Consider the following 16,570-nt stretch of genomic DNA (forward strand, 5'->3'; position numbering starts at 1 on the left):
CATAACTGAATACACAGCTTGTTTCAATTTAAATTCAGATACATCAATTGGTCATTAAGAAATCCTCATCATCTTAATTACACACAGCTTAACTTAAGTGACATAATCTTTACTTGTTTGTGGTCCTCTACATGCCCCCACTTTTATTTTTAAAGAACAAGTATGTGGCTTAGGGACCATGACTGTTTTAGGTTGTCCAGTACTAAATATGGTATTTACCTTTCAGTGGATAGTCTGACGTCAAATTGTCAGCCTCCTGTCTCAGGTTGATACTATTGTAATTTGATCTTACCCATCATTGACTACTGGTGCAACACACCCAGCCACAGTTGTGGATAATGACCAGAGTGGTTTTTACACCATAAACAATAAATAACCTGCTAAAAACAGAAAGGGAGGATACAAAACGCCATACCAAGCCAATTGATTGCTCCAAGTAAGAAGCCTTTGAAAAAATTATACCAGCAATGACTCCATTAGCAAAGATACCTAGTTACAATTTGTTGAAGATTATACTTTGCTGTCTCAGTCCAGATAAAGCAGTGTCTCAATAGATTAAATCACAGTGCAGGTAAGTTCACAGTCCAGGTAAGTTTACAGTCCAGGTAAGTTCTGTAGGCAGCTAGCTTAAGTCATAGTAGCAGAAACAGCCTAAGCTCTAGCAGCCGAAACAGCAATCAGCTATGATTATCTGAAGTCTCCTCTGGTTCTCAGCAACACTGGAAATTCTTCCACCCTTGTCCTCACCAGCACTGGGATAAAGGCAGAAACTCTGGCAATGCTGGCTAAAGAAAATCCTGTAGTATTCCAGCAGGCACTAAGAAACAATTTTTCAAACAATTTAGTACATTATCTCAAGTTTTTTTTTTTTTTTTTTTTTTTACATTTAAAATAGGCCTTAATAGTGCTCTTTACTCATTAGCCTCCAGGTGTGGGAGAACCATTGTAGTTACTGGTCTTGGATATAATCAAATACCTGTGTTTTGTGCACGTCCTCTGCCCCCAGCTGTAGTGTCTGCGAGCAGCCCCAGAAAGCCTGCAGAATGTCCTGGACTCAAGCTGCCACCTGGCAGAGGGAGCAAAAGCTTGTGAGACTGTACCTCTGGGTCAAGTCTGGATTTGGGCTTGTGGCAGTAGCATCCACACTCAGGCAGGGGGGGCGGCAGGGAAGAGATGTCTGCCACAGCAGCCAGCTGGAAAGTCTGTATCACAACATGCTTGCAGCGACCTGTGCTGCACTGCTTTACTAATCCTCCAGTAATGAAAAGTATTTAGTAGTAGCCCTTTGTTGCAACATTTTTCCTTCATAATTCTTCCTCCTCTGAACTTCTTTTTTTTTTCTGACTAGAGTTCCTGGGCTTGTATCAATGTATGCCCTAACTCCTCTTGGTTCTACTGGGGTGCCTCTTTCCCTTATCAATTTACCTAACACCCTTTCCATATTTTCATCACAAAGACAACACAATACACTGAGACAAAAAAAAAGACATAAACATACTGCATGAATCTTCTCATTCTTAAAATGGTCATCCTTCCTCTCGCCCTGTCTGCTTAGGGACGAGCAGATTTTTCCCGTCCTATCTAGGGTCAGGCAGCTTTTCCTTGTCACTCACCCTCGAGTGTCCTGGAGCTCCCCATACAGGAAACCATCTGCCACAGCCCGGCTGCCTGGGAAAAATAGCTGGGGGGGTGAGTGACAAGCAACTTGTGAAGATTGATGCAGTGGGAGCCGTATATTGTAAGAATGCAGGGGTATATAAACATAACTGAATACACAGCTTGTATCAGTTAACATCTACATACATCAATTGGTCATTAAGGAATTCTCATTATCTTAATTATACACAGCTTAACTTAATTGACATAATCTTAACTTGTTTGTGGTCCTCTGCAATTGGGGAATTGAAAGTAAAACTTGAATAAATAATTTGTAATGTTTTTTTTTTCTTTTTTTCCCTGTATCCTTTATAATCCAGCTTTGATCTGAGATGGCACCAAATGACAAAAGCATGCCATAAAAACTCAAGGAAAGACCCCTTTATTCTCACTACAGGTCTAGTAGAGGGGCACCTGCATGCTAGTAAGCATGAAAAGAATCCTTGAGTTGCTTTTCCTTTTTTCTCCCCTCCTCATCTCTCTCCCAGCCATTACTTAGGTCAACATACATTGGGGAATAGCTTTGCTGTGGCAGTAAATCTGATAATTAAAAGCCTAGAGGAAGGAAAAGAAAAACTAAGTCTCTGGCCAGAGAAGGACAGATAAAAGGCATCTTAGGACTTGAAGCTGGTATCAGGCAGACTCAAACAGCACAGCAAAGGTAAAAACAGAACAGATACCAGAACCACTTCTCTGAGACAAGTTAAGGTTTGAACCTCCTACAAAAGTGCTCATGAATATGTACACTTAAATTATTATTATAGTTTGCCAACAACATCATTATCATAGGATTCAAACATGCTACTGAGCAAAACATCTATTGCCCATGAGGGATTTCTTTAGACTATGGTTAAGACTGTGCAAAGGATAAATGGGTACTTTGTAAATATTTGAGATGCATAGAAAGAAGTAATTTTTCAAGTTATAGACATTAAAAATTATTGTATAATTACAGTTGGCAAAGAAATGATCTGCTTTGTAAAACCAAATTGAGATCATTTACATCAATAATTTCACAGAATTCTCTACAGGAGGGCATACTCAAAAATGTATATCTCAGAATAGAAAGATTGCAAAGTCCTTGGGGAAAAACAGAAGATACTTTTTAATTAGCAATGTGGAAAATGCATGGGCAAATCTCCTTCTCAGGGGCTATAGTTCTCTTTTAATTGACTTTTTGATTGTTATTCTTAGATATATGGAACAATGAAAGCATTTTTGATGCATTAAACTTGCATAGATAATAACAGAATGGGTTCCAGTTAGAATCCCATTCTTGGGGTTGAACATAATGTGCAGTTATTCTGGTGGCATATTCATATATGAATAGAGAAAAGTTATGTATGATTTACTCTATTTTCTATAGGGCATATTTTTGTTATGTAAAATATTTTGAGTGTTGCTTTGTATACAGTTCTTTATTACAGCAACATATAAAACAAATAAGCATTCATGAGCTCATATATTATGAGAGACTGGCTACTTTGAAATTGAAGGGAATAGCTTATACATAGCTTATAATAAAATTCATGAGCCTTCATGAAGCCCAGAGACTGAAATACTATATATTTTTACTAAAAGTATATAAATTTCCACTCTCTTCTGTCAGGATTTTCATGCTCCCAAAGTTAACAAAACGTAATTCTGAAAACACTAGAAATTATGTCTGCAATGATAACACACTTAAAAGCTAATGAAGAATAATTGGTAAGTCATAGACAGATTTTTGACCTAGTTCCATTTTTTTTTCAGAAAAAAAAAAAAGCTTTCACTTGGGCATCAGACCCAACCCGTAAAGTGACAAGACCTTTCCAATTTTTTAAAGCACTCTAAACAGCCAGCTACACTTTAATAGTTGGATGTAGATTGTACTCTTCAATCTGAAAGTCTTCAAGTTTGAAGTTGTCAATATTCTCAAAACTTTCAAGGATTTTGAGCTTTGGGAAAGCTCTTGGTTGTTATAAAAGTTAAATTTTCAGTGGATCAAGGTTATTTAGGTAAATATGTGCATCTCCAAAATAATGCATAAAGTCACCTGTCTGCTGGTCCATTAAGTGCACAATCATGTATGGTAAGCAGGGCGTAGCTCTCAATGTTGAAATGCATGGCCAAGCCCATGACTCCTGACCTATGGTATAGAAGAACAGCTCCCCATTCACCTTGTAGAACTGGCAGAGGGAATGGCATGGAGGTACCAATATAAAGAAAACTTTTTGGGTTGCAAACACACATGATGATTTTTCTGTCTTCATGGTTGGTTTTGATGGTGTGGATCACTTTTTCCAGTTGATTATTCTTCTTGATTAGAATAATCTAAATCTATACATTTTTTGTTCTGCCCCAAAATGTCTCCACTACAAATGATAAACTGGGCCCAGGTCCCCTTTTTTTCTGGTGGTGAAGAATCCCAGACAATCCCAAAAGGCTTGAGATGCATTGGCATCCCAGATATTTAGTCCCTTGGAAGAGAGTTATTTAGTATTTGTGGATCCCTTGATAAATCACAGTAACTTTTTCAAAACACCATTCCAGAATAAACATTTTGTTGTCAGCAGCAAAATTTATCTCTCAAGCTGTAGCATGCTTTCATGAAAAAAAAATACAAGAAGGTGCAGTCTTCCTTCCTGAAGCCACAACACAAGATGGTCTTGATTTACCCCAAGTACTGCAGCTCCCTTGGCTGCAGCAGTTTCTCAGCTGGTGACAGCATGCACTGAAACTCAGAGCTGGTGGCAAGTACAATGAAGATCAATTTGGGGGGAGAAAGATAGTCTTTTTAAATTAATTTATTTATTATAATTAGGTATATATGACAGAAAAATGCATTTGATTCGTTGTACATAACTGCAGCACAACTTTACATTTCTATGGTTTCCCTGGATGTAGAATCACACCAAATATGCAGTCATACCTGCACATAGGGTATTAATATCCATTTTATTACACCATCTTTCCTGCTCCCATGCACCGTCCCTACCCTCCTACCCCTTTTCCTAGTCAAAGTTTCTCAATTTTTAACATGCCTTCCCTCTCCCCATTATGGATCAACATCCACTTACCAGGGAGAACATTTGGCCTTTGATTTTCTGGGACTGGCTTACTTTACTTAGCATGATATTCTCCAACTCCACCAATTTACATGCAAATGACATAATGTTATTCTCTTTTAATGTTGAATAATATTCCACTGTGTCTACATATACCACTGGTTCTTTATTCATTCATCTATTGAAGGACATCTAGGTTGCTTCCACAGTTTAGTTATTGTGAATTGAGCTACTATGGACACTGATGTGGCGGCATTACAATAGTATGCTGATTTTAAATCCTTTGGGTATAGAACAAGAAGTGGGAAAGCTGGGTAAAATGGTGATTCCATTACAAGGTTTTTAAGCAATCTTTATACTGCTTTCCAGATTAGTTGCATCAATTTGTAGTCCCACTAGCAATGCATGAGTGTGCCTTTTCCCCACATCCTTACAAATATTTATTATTACCTGTATTCTTGATATCTGCCATTATTACTAGGGTGAGATGAAATCTTAGAGTTGTTTTTATTTTCATTTCTCTAATTACTGGAGATGTTGAACATTTTTTCTATGTTTGTTGATTTAATGTATATCTTCTTCTGAGAAGTATCTGTTCAGTTTCTTAGCCCATTTATTGATGGGGTTGTTTGTGGTTTATTGGGGTTAAGAGTGTTTTTTTAGTGTTTTATGTATCCTGGAGATTAGTACTCTAATATGTGTGTGTCATCTAATAAAGACTTTTATTAGGTCTTAATTGATAAGATTTTTTAGCAATTATTATAGGTCACATTGTTACACTTTCCACGTGAAAAAAAATCTAAGTGCTCTATAAGCACAACCTAGTTATAAACAATTTATATCAATACAAATTTTAGACAATAATTAATAAGGACTTGTATTCTCAGGTGAAGATATTTTTGCTGATAGTTAACAGTGTACCTCTTATTTAAGAGTTCAAGTTTCCATTTGGTAAGCTAATATGTAGGATGGGGTCTTTATAAAATATCTTGAAAACTTGTTTCTTAATGAATAGCATAAGTGAGAAATATAAAAACTACTAGTTTTTTAGAATAGATGGAAAATTAATCACTTTGGCTATTTCTATGTAAATGTAGACTGATATAGTATAATGATAAGGTATCTGAACATGTGTTATTAATTTTGTAGCATAATGATATATTTAAAAATAATTTACTTCTCTAATTTCTTTTATAAAGTAATATTTCTTTGACTAAGACATTAGCTAAAGTGTTCAGTATTCTTTCTCATGGAGAAAATGTGCAACCTGTTCAGGCAAGCATGAAAAACACAAATCCAGCGTAAGTTTGGGAACTCAGACTATCTTGTACCCTTCTGTCCTCTATAGATGGCATCTAAAAAAAAACAGGCACTACTTGACAACTGCTTAGAATTTTTCCAATAATGTTTCACTTTTATTCAGTGATTTAGAGTCTTGTTTAAATTCATAAAAGCCATTTTATTGAATTTTCAAAAATATCCTGCAAATAAAACAAGTTGGGGATAGGCTTACTGTTCTTGTTTTACAGATAAAGAAATTATAATGTTGTGTTATGTTCAAGCCAGTGAGTATTAAATTCATAGAAGAAGCTGGATCTTGAAATTATGTCAATAAACATCATTATCCAAAGTACATATATGAAGACATGCATTGATGTCAACATACTTTATATACAACCAGAGATGTAAAAAATTGTGCTGTATATTTGTTAAAAGAATTGTAATGCATTTTGCTCTCATTTATTAAAAAAATTCGACAAATTCTGTACCAAAAAGATAAAAGAATTTAGAATCCAATCAACTACATTTGAGCCCTAGTTCCACCAGGAATTCTCCACAGGATTGTTAGAAGAAAAAAAGTAATAAAATGTCTTAAAAACCGTTATCTAGAAGTCACAATAGTAGCAGCTATTACATTTTTTCCAATGTGCTGTTTAATTTGACAGATATTAAGCACTTCAATGTAATAATCTCATCTACTTATTTTCTATTCCTCATAGACCCTAACTTCATCTTCACATCTAGAACCCTGTTCCCATAAGGATAGGCATTTGGGGCCATTTATTGGATTGTTTTTGTCCACTATACTTAGAACAACTCCTGGAAAACTTAAAGTTCCTGATCCATAAGAAATAAGAAATGAGTTATTTTATTAAATAATTTATTACATACTGATATTTTATCAATCAGATTCTATAGCATTCATATTAGGGTACTTAACAGTCTGGACCTTATTTTCTAAGGAAACTGAGTGGGGGGTCCATGGATACAAGCTTAAAAAGAAAAGACAAGTTTGTATTCAACTGTAAAGTGCCATGGGTAAGTTTCTAACTGAGTTCTCAGCAGCCTAAAATCTTACCCTAAAACTTACCCTAAAATCCAACATCCAGTGAGTAGAATATCCTGGCAATAACAAGGACACAATGAAAGACAGACAGTATTCTTCCCCTGGCTACTAAAGACTTAATATATGGCCCCAGGCAAGTGAATTAACTCCAGATGCCCTTCTCCAAAAAACATGGAATTGGAATAAGTGATGTTTAAATACCCTTTGCTCGCATCACACCATTAATAATCCAACCCAATATGTTCCACTGAAGAAAATGTACAATTATAAATGTAGACTGTGATAAAGTACAAGGAAGGCTTTAAAGCAAATAAGAATAAGAAAATCTCACAATACATTTCAAAATTTAAGAGCCTTGTTAGCTGTAAATATTTTGAAGGAAATGTGTCAAAGCCCTTTGTCTATTTTCTAAAGAGGTTTTTACAAACTATTACATGTTTTCAAATCTCATCTCTTCTCTCTGTTCCTAAATTGTGTATATTTTAATCTTATTATTATTGATTGGCTCTAATAAATTTTTATAAAACATAGCAGTTAAAATAAAACTTTGTCTTATAGTTTTTCTTTAAAAATATTACAAACCAAATATTTTTATCCTGATAATGATTATTTGAAATGTTATTTTCCAAATATGAGATTGAGTGGAAGTATCTGATATCAAATAAATTTTAGATTCAGGGAAGAAATATGTATTTGTTAAAAACTATCATTCAACAAATGTAACATGTTATTCCTTTCTACTCATTCTATTACCTGCTTAAACACAAAACCCAGGAAGCCCATAAAAGCTGATATTGCAAGTGCTATATGAAACTGTTTATACACACTTTACAGAAAGTGTATACAAAACTAAGGGAAAATTTAGACAGCTCCTCTTTCCTACACTATATAAAGGCAAAGAACAACAGAAGCTCAGAATTCATAGAGAAACATCAAGTGGGTAAAACCATTGAGGTTTTAAATGTAGATTATTTTACAAATAACTGTGTAAGTCAACTGTTCTGTATCAATAACTATAATTAAAAAGAGTTTTGGTCTACTTGAACCATGATGTAAATTTTTACAGGTTTTTAGGCCTTGTAACCTGTCAACAAGAAAGCAACAGACCTGACAAGTCTGAGAGTCTCCCAAGAGATGCCCTACAGGGATTGCTATGGGCAGGTAGAGAGCAGAAGCTCCCCTCGGAGGGCACAGCTCTGCCTTCCGGAAGAGAAGAAAATGGATCTCTAAGACTTCAATTTTTTTTTCTTCTTCTCTCTCTATTCCTTTCTCCCCTTTTTCTTTTCTCTTTCTTTTCCATTTCAAGTTTTACTGTTCTTTTCATTATCCTCTAATCTCTCTCTCTCTTCTTCTTTCTTTTTAAGAGTACCTTCACTCCCCTACCCCCCAACTTTTATCCCAAGCATTAAATCTTTCATTACGTGTAATTGTCTAAATGCAAATAGGTGAAGGTCTCAAGGGTGTCTACAGGGCTCCTAAATACCTAGATACTAACAACACCCTGATACAATTGCCTGTTAGTATCCACCTTCAGTAGAACAATCTTCTAAAGTAGCCAAGACATACTAACCCTTTTACCATCATAGCACCTAACCTAAACATATAGTCCTAAGAAAAATAACAAATCACTATATGTATACAGAACCTGGAAGCCTTTTAGAAATTCAATGAATCAGCTTTAAATACAAGAAAGCCCAAAATTTCTAGGCATAATATTTCACCACAAAGAAGAGACAACAGAGATATACAAAGCCAAAACAAATGTATAGGAGAAAGCAGTTACAAAGTAGATGCAGAAAAAGCATTTTACAAAGTACAGCATCCCGTTATGTTCAAAACACTATAAAAACTAGGGATAACAGGAACTTACCTCAACATGGTAAAAGCTATATATGCTAAACCTCAGGCTAGCATCATCCTAAATGGAGAAAAAACTGAAGGCATCTCCTTTAAAATATGGAACAAGACAGGGATGCCCTCTATCACCACTACTATTCAATTTAGTTCTTTTCTTTTCTTTTTTTTTGTAACAGCATAATGGTTTTTGAAATGTATCATCACTTTGTAGTTATACATGAATTCATTTTGATATAAAAGCACAGAGTAAATACACTGAAATAAGTAAAATAAAACTGTAATACATATGATATTTTTTATTATTTTTTTAGAATATAATCCATATTCTCTGCTTAAAGAAATTAACATTTTTTCTACACAGGTTAATTGTATTCTGTCTCTCTCTCTCTCTCTCTCTCTCTATCTCTCTCTCTCTCTCTCTCTCTCTCTCTTTCCTTCTTTCTTTTCACCATCCTTTTATTTATTTATTTATTTATTTATTTATTTTTTTTATTATTGTTTGTTCACAACATTACAATGCTCTTGACATATCATATTTCATACATAAGAATCAAGTGGGTTATGAACTCCCATTTTTACCCCAAATATAGATGGCAGAATTCATTGATTACACATCCACATTTTTACATACTGCAATATTAGTGACTGTTGTATTCTGCTACATTTCCTATTCTCGATTATCCCCCTCCCCTCCCCTACCATATTCTCTCTCTACCCCATCTACTGTAATTCATTTCCCTCCATGTTTATTATCCCCTTCTTCTCACAACCTCTTATATGTAATTTTGTATAACAATGAGGGTCTTTCTCCATTTCCATGCAATTTCCCTTTTTTCCCTTTCCCTCCCACCTCATGTCTCTTATTAATGTTAATCTTTTCTTCCTGCTCTTCCTCTCTGCTCTGTTCTTAGTTGTTCTCATTATATCAAAAAAGGCATTTGGTATTTGTTTTTAAGGGATTGGCTAGCTTCACTAAGCATAATCTGCTCTAGTGCCATCCATTTTCCTGCAAATTTCATGATTTTGTCATTTTATAGTGCTGCATAATACTCCACGGTGTATAAATGCCACATTTGTTTTATCCATTCATCTATTGAAGCGCATTTGGGTTGATTTCACAGTCTAGCAATTGTGAATTGTGCTGCTATGAACATCCATGTGGCAGTATCCCTGTAGTGCACTCTTTTAAGGTCTTCAGGGAATAGTCCGAGAAGGGCAATAGCTGGGTCAAATGGTGGTTCCATTCCCAGCTTTCCCAGGAATCTCCATACTGCTTTCCAAATTGGCCGCACCCTTTTGCAGTCCCACCAGCAATGTACAAGAGTAGCCTTTTCCCCACATCCTTGCCAGCATTCATTGTTGTTTGACTTCATGATGGCTGCCAATATTACTGGGGTGAGATGGTATCTTAGGATGGTTTTGATTTGCATTTCCTTGACTGCGAGAGATGGTGAGCATTTTTTCATGTTGATTGATTTTATGTCCTCCTCTGTGAAGTATTTGTTCATGTCCTTGGCCCATTTGTTGATTGGGTTATTTGCTTTCTTATTGTCGAATTTTTTGAGTTTTTTGTATATTCTGGATATTAGGGCTCTATCTGAAGTGTGAGGAGTAAAAATTTGTTCCCAGGATGTAGGCTCCCTATTTACCTCTCTTATTGTTTCTCTAGCTGAGAAAAAAAAAAAAAAACTTTTCAGTTTAAGAAAGTCCCATTTGTTGATTCGAGTTACTAACTCTTGTGCTGTGGGTGTCTATTAAGGAATTTGGAGCCCAACCCCACAATATGTAGATCTGAGCCAACTTTTTCTTCTATCAGAGGCAGAGTCTCTGATTTCATATCTAGCTCCTTGATCCACTTTGAGTTAACTTTTATGCATGGCGAGAGAAAGGGATTCAGATTCATTTTGTTGCATATGGATTTCTAGTTTTCCCAGCACCATTTGTTGAAGATGCTATCTTTTCTCCATTGCATGCTTTTAGCTCCTTTATCAAATATAAGATAGTTGTAGCTTTGTGAATTAGTCTCTGTAACCTCTATTCTTTACCAATGGTCCACCTGACTGTTTTGGTACCAGTACCATGCTGTTTTTGTTACTATTGCTTTGTAATATAGTTTGAAATCTGGTATCGTTATACTACCTGATTCACCTGCTTAGAATTTTTTTGATATTCTGGGTCTTTTATTTTTCCATATGAATTTCATGATTGCTTTATCTATTTCTACAATAAATTCCATTGGGATTTTGATTGGCATTGCATTAAATCTATAGAGAACTTTTGGTAATATCGCCATTTTGATAATGTTAGTTCTGCCTATTCATGAACAGGGTACATTTTTCCATCTTCTAAGATCCTCTTCTATTTTTCTCTTTAGGGTTCTGTAGTTTATATTGTATAAGTCTTTCACCTCTTTTTTTAGGTTGATCTCCAAGTATTTTATTTTATTTTATTTTTGAGGATATTGTGAATGGAGCGTTTTTCCTCATTTCCATTTCAGAAGTTTTGTGGCTGATATACAGAAATGCCTTTGATTTATGTGTGTTGATTTTATATCCTGCCACTTTACTGAATCCATTTATTAACTCTAGCAGTTTTTTTGTAGACTCTTTTGGGTCTTCTAGGTATAGAATCATGTTATACACAAATAGTGATAATTTCAGTTCTTCTTTTCCTATTTTTATGCCTTTAATTTATTTTCATTTGTCTAATTGCTCTGGGCAGTGTTTCGAGAATCATATTAAATAGAAGTGGTGATAGAGGGCATCCCTGTCTTGTTCCAGATTTTAGAGGGAATACCTTCAATTTTTCTCCATTCAGAATAATGCTAGCCTGAGGCTTAGCATTGATAGCTTTTACAATGTTGAGATATGTTTGTGTTATCCCTAGTTTTTCTAATGTTTTGAATATAAAGGGATACTCTACTTTGACAAATGCTTTTTCTGCATCTATCGAGATAATCATATGGTTCTTATCTTTAAGTCTATTGATGTGGTGAATAATATTTATTGATTTTCATATATTGAACCAGCCTTGCATACCAGGGATGAATCCTACTTGATCATGGTGCACAATTTTTTTGATGTTCCTTTGTATCCGATTTGCCCGAATTTTATTGAGGATTTCTCATCTAGGTTTATCAGAGATATTGGTCTGTAGTTTTCTTTCCTTAAAGTGTCCTTGTCTGGTTTCAAAATCAGGGTGATGTTGGCCTCATAGAATGAATTTGGTAGAGCTCCCTCTTTTTTATATTTCCTGAAATAACTTGAAAAGTATTGGTGTTAATTCTTTTTTAAAGGTTTTGTAAAAAACCTGCTGTGTACCCATCCGGTCCTGGGCTTTTCTTGGTTGATAGTCTTTTGATTGCTTGATCTGATAAAATGCATGGTATTATCTCCACCCCTTTATATTTACTGAAGGTTGCTCTATGGCATAATTTATTGTCTATTTTTGAGAAGGATCCATGTGCTTCGGAGAAAAAAGTATATTCACTTGATGACGGTTGATATATTATATATATATATATATATATATATATATATATATATATGTAATATATATATCAGTTAAGTCTAGGTTATTGATTGTGATATTAGGGTCAATAGTTTCTTTATTCAACTTTTGTTTGGAGGATCTGTCCAATGGTGGGAGAGGTGTGTTGAAGTCACCCATAATTATTGTGTTGTGGTCTATTTGATTTTTGAACTTGAGGAGAGTTTGTTTTATGAACATCACAGCACCATTATTTGGTCCATAAATATTGATAATTGTTATGACTTGTTGGTAAATAGTTCCTTTTAACAGTATATAATCTCCTTCATTATCTCTTTTGATTAATTTAGTCTTGAAGTTGAATTTATTAGATATGAGAATGGCCACCCCTGCTTGCTTATGAGGACCATGTGCGTGGTATATTTTTTCCCAACCTTTCACCTTGAGCCTGTTTATGTCTTTTCCAATCAGATGTGTCTCCTGGAGGCAGCATTTTGTTGGATTTGTTTTTTTAATCCATGTTACCAACCTATGTTGCTTTATTGTATAGTTTAAGCCATTAACTTTTAGGGTTACTATTGATATATGGTTTGTACTTCCTGCCGTGTTTGATTATTTATTTATTTATTTATTTATTTATTTATTTATTTATTTATTTTTCTAGTTTGGTTTGTTTCTTCATGATTAGCTTCCCCCCCCCGTCCTCTGTTTTACTGAGGCACTTCCCACTGATAGTTTTGGTTATTGTTTTTCATTTCTTCCTCGTGTAGTGTTTTGCTAAAGATGCTTTGCAATGCTGGTTTTCTGGTTAAAAATACTTTTAGCTTTTTTATCATAAAAGATTTTTATTTCATTGTCATACCTGAAGCTTAATTTTGCTGGATACAGAATTCTTGGTCGTCATCCATTGTTTTTTATTGTTTGAAATACGTTGTTCCAGGATCTTCTTGCTTTAATTTTCTGTGATGAAAAATCCGTTTTTAACCTTATTGGTTTACCCTTAAATGTAATCTGCCTCCTTTCTCTTGTATCTTTTAATAATTTCTCTTTATTCTGTATATTGGATGTTTTCATAACAATGTGTCTTGGCATTGGTCTACTGTGATTTTTTTGTGCTCGGTGTCCTGTATGCATCTACAATTTGTATATCTGTTTCATTTTTTATTTCTGGTAAATTTTCTGTAATTATTTCATTCAGCAGCTTACTCATTCCCTTGGCATTAATCTCTGTACCTTCCTCTCTCCTGATGACTTTTAAGTTTTTTTTTTTTTATGTTATCTCAAATCTCTTGGTTGTTTTTCCCATGATTTTTTACCAGCCTATCGGAGTTTGCTAGACTATTTTCAATATGATATATTTTGTCTTCATTATCTGAAGTTCTGGCTTCTATTTGCTCCACTCTGTTAGTGATACTCTTGATTGAGTTTTTAATTTGGTTTATTGTTTCCTTCATTTCTAGAATTATTGTTTGATTTTTTAAATAATCTCTATCTCCTGATAAAGATGCTTAACTTCTTCTTTTATCTGTTTATGTAATTCATTTTTCAAAGTGATCTTTAGGGTTCCTTTTCATCTGTCTAAGGTATTCCTTGAGTTCTTCATATGGCCATGTTTCTGATGACTCTAGGTCTTCCTGAATATTTAGGCTGTCCTTCATTGTTTTTACTCCTTTTCTTCCTTGCTTTTTTATGCTCATGTTACTTCTTGTTCTGTTTGACTGTTGAGTTACTGTTTACTCTTATAAATTTATTTGATGCTTGGGAGGAGAGATATTAGAAAGGAAGGGAAGAAGTCACTAAAGAGAATGAGTGTAGGCAGATAGAATTCAAGGAAGGGGGAATAAGAAAATTGAAAAGAAATGAAGAGACAAAAGAGAAAAAGTGAAAAAAAAAGAAAAAAAAACAAAAATTTAAAAGTAAAAAAAATATAATGATGATTAAAAAAATGGAAATTAAAGTTTAAAAAATAATAGTAATAATAATTAAATAAAAAGAATTAAAAACTTGAAACCATTTAAAAAAGGTAAATAACAGCAGCAATATCAACAACAAAAAATGAAAATAATATAAAAAATACTAATAATAATCATAAAAAATAATAATAATAATAAATGCAGTCATAGAGCTCAATTAACTTTTCTTCCGGTAGGTTGAGCTATGCCCACTGGACCTAGCTTCTCTTCTTGATAGGTGGGATCCAATCACTGTGAATCAGCTCTTCCTCCCAGACTGTGAGGGTCTCCAATCCTGAGTGTCTAGGGCCTTCTCTTGTGTTTCCTCAAGCCAGGCACTGCTCACCTGTGCCAATCACCACAATACTGGCTACATCCCAGGTCTTCTGCTCCTGGGAGCACTGTTTTCATGGATTCCTGTGCACACCCTTTCTGTTTGCCTCCCTCAGACCCTACGTTTGTAGAGCTTTGGACTGAGGAACCCCAGCGAATTTGTTTGCCCTCAGGTAGCAACTCTCCTGGTAGCTGGTGCAAGGGACCTCTATTATCAGCACTGGTGGGAGCTGTGGCTGGGAGTTCTGCGCTGCTAGTCTGATGTCACTCCTGATTCCCTCCATCTGGCTATTGTGCTCAGTTGGCTTTTACTTCTGTGAGTTCAGGTGGGCTGAGAAGTTATTTCAGCAGGATAGTTAGGGCTGAGTCACGAGAAGCAGGTGAACCGGAGTTAGAATGCAGCTTATCCAGGCTCCCTGTGTTCTGAGATGTACAGACTGTTCACCCTGGATCCACTTCAGCTTAACATTGCCTAGTGGTCCTGAGCAAACAGCATTTTGAGAGTTTACTTTTTCCTATTCCCGAGTAGCTGAAGGGGTTAGAGACTTAATCACTTAGATTTTAAATTGTCACTCATCAGCTGTTCCATTTTACTCGGTGGGTCAGCATCTGACTCGCTCAGTGAAGAGTCTGCTCTAAGGTGCTTTGCAGGAAGTGGCGGTGGCAGCTGCGGGCTAGCTGCGGCCCTTGGAACACCCCAGGGAGGAGGTGTGGGCTGGGGGAGGGGAAGGCAGCCCCACGGGGTTACTGGGCAAGTGAGAGAGTGGGCAGGGCTGGGGGAAAGAAATTGAGATCTAGATTTAGGGAGTGAGCGTGGGAGGAGAGATGGCAGGGGAGAAGCAAAGCGGAAAGGCAGAGTGGAGAAGGCAAAGGGGCCGAGAGAGCCAGGCAGCTTGGGGGCTGCAGTCTTACAGCTTGCATTGGTTTCGTGATCGACTCAGTCCAACTTGGCTGGAGTCATGATGGATTCACTCCACCTAGGCCCCTTTCTTGACACGGTGTTTAGTCTTTGTTGACAGATCTCCTTTAATGATCTTTACTTTTTCTTTTAAGACTCGGCAACACACACTGTGGGCAAGGTGGCACAGAGCACAGAGCGGCTCACTCACTTCCCGCTGCCATCTTCCCAATTTAGTTCTTGAAACAGTAGCCAGAGCAATGAGACAGACAAAAAAAATTAAAGGCATTAAACTAGAAAAAGAAAAACTTAAATTATCAATATTTGCAGATGACATGATAATACACTTAACAGACCCAAAGGGTCTACAAGGAAACTGCTAGAGTTAATAAATGGATTCAGCAAAGTGGCAGGATATAAAATCAACACGCATAAATCAAAGGCATTTCTGTATATCAGCAATACAACTTCTGAAATGAAAATGAGGAAAACCACTCCATTCATAATATTCTCAAATAAAATAAGATACTTGAGAATCAACATAATAAAAGAGGTGAAAGAATTATGCAATGAAAACTACAAAACCCCAAAGAGAGAGATAGAAGAAGATCTTAGAAGATGGAAAAATGTACACTGTTCATGGATAGGCAGAACTAACATCATCAAAATGGCAATATTACTCAAAGTTCTCTACAGGTTTAATGCGATGCCAATCAAAATCCCAAAGGCATTTCTAGTAGAAATAGATAAATCAATCACAAAATTCACATGGAAAAACAAAAGACTCAGAATAGCAATAACAATTCTAAGCAGAAAGTGTGAAACTGGAGGTATAGCGATACTAGAGTTCAAACTGTACTACAAAGGAATAGTAACAAAAACAGCATGGTATTGGTACCAAAACAGGCAGGTGGACCAATGGTATACAATAGAGGACACAGAGAATAATACACAAAGTTGCAACTATTTTATATTTGATAAAGAGGCTAAA

The 16,570-nt window shown here is 35.6% G+C and overlaps 1 pseudogene; it reads right to left on the reverse strand.

Annotated features, from left to right (window-relative positions):
* Window positions 1-3,485: 3,485 nt before the first annotated feature.
* Window positions 3,486-4,366, reverse strand: LOC144371901 (thymidylate synthase pseudogene; annotated as a pseudogene).
* Window positions 4,367-16,570: the final 12,204 nt, after the last annotated feature.

This window comes from Ictidomys tridecemlineatus, chromosome Y (assembly GCF_052094955.1).
Source record: "Ictidomys tridecemlineatus isolate mIctTri1 chromosome Y, mIctTri1.hap1, whole genome shotgun sequence".
Lineage (NCBI taxonomy): Eukaryota > Metazoa > Chordata > Mammalia > Rodentia > Sciuridae > Ictidomys > Ictidomys tridecemlineatus.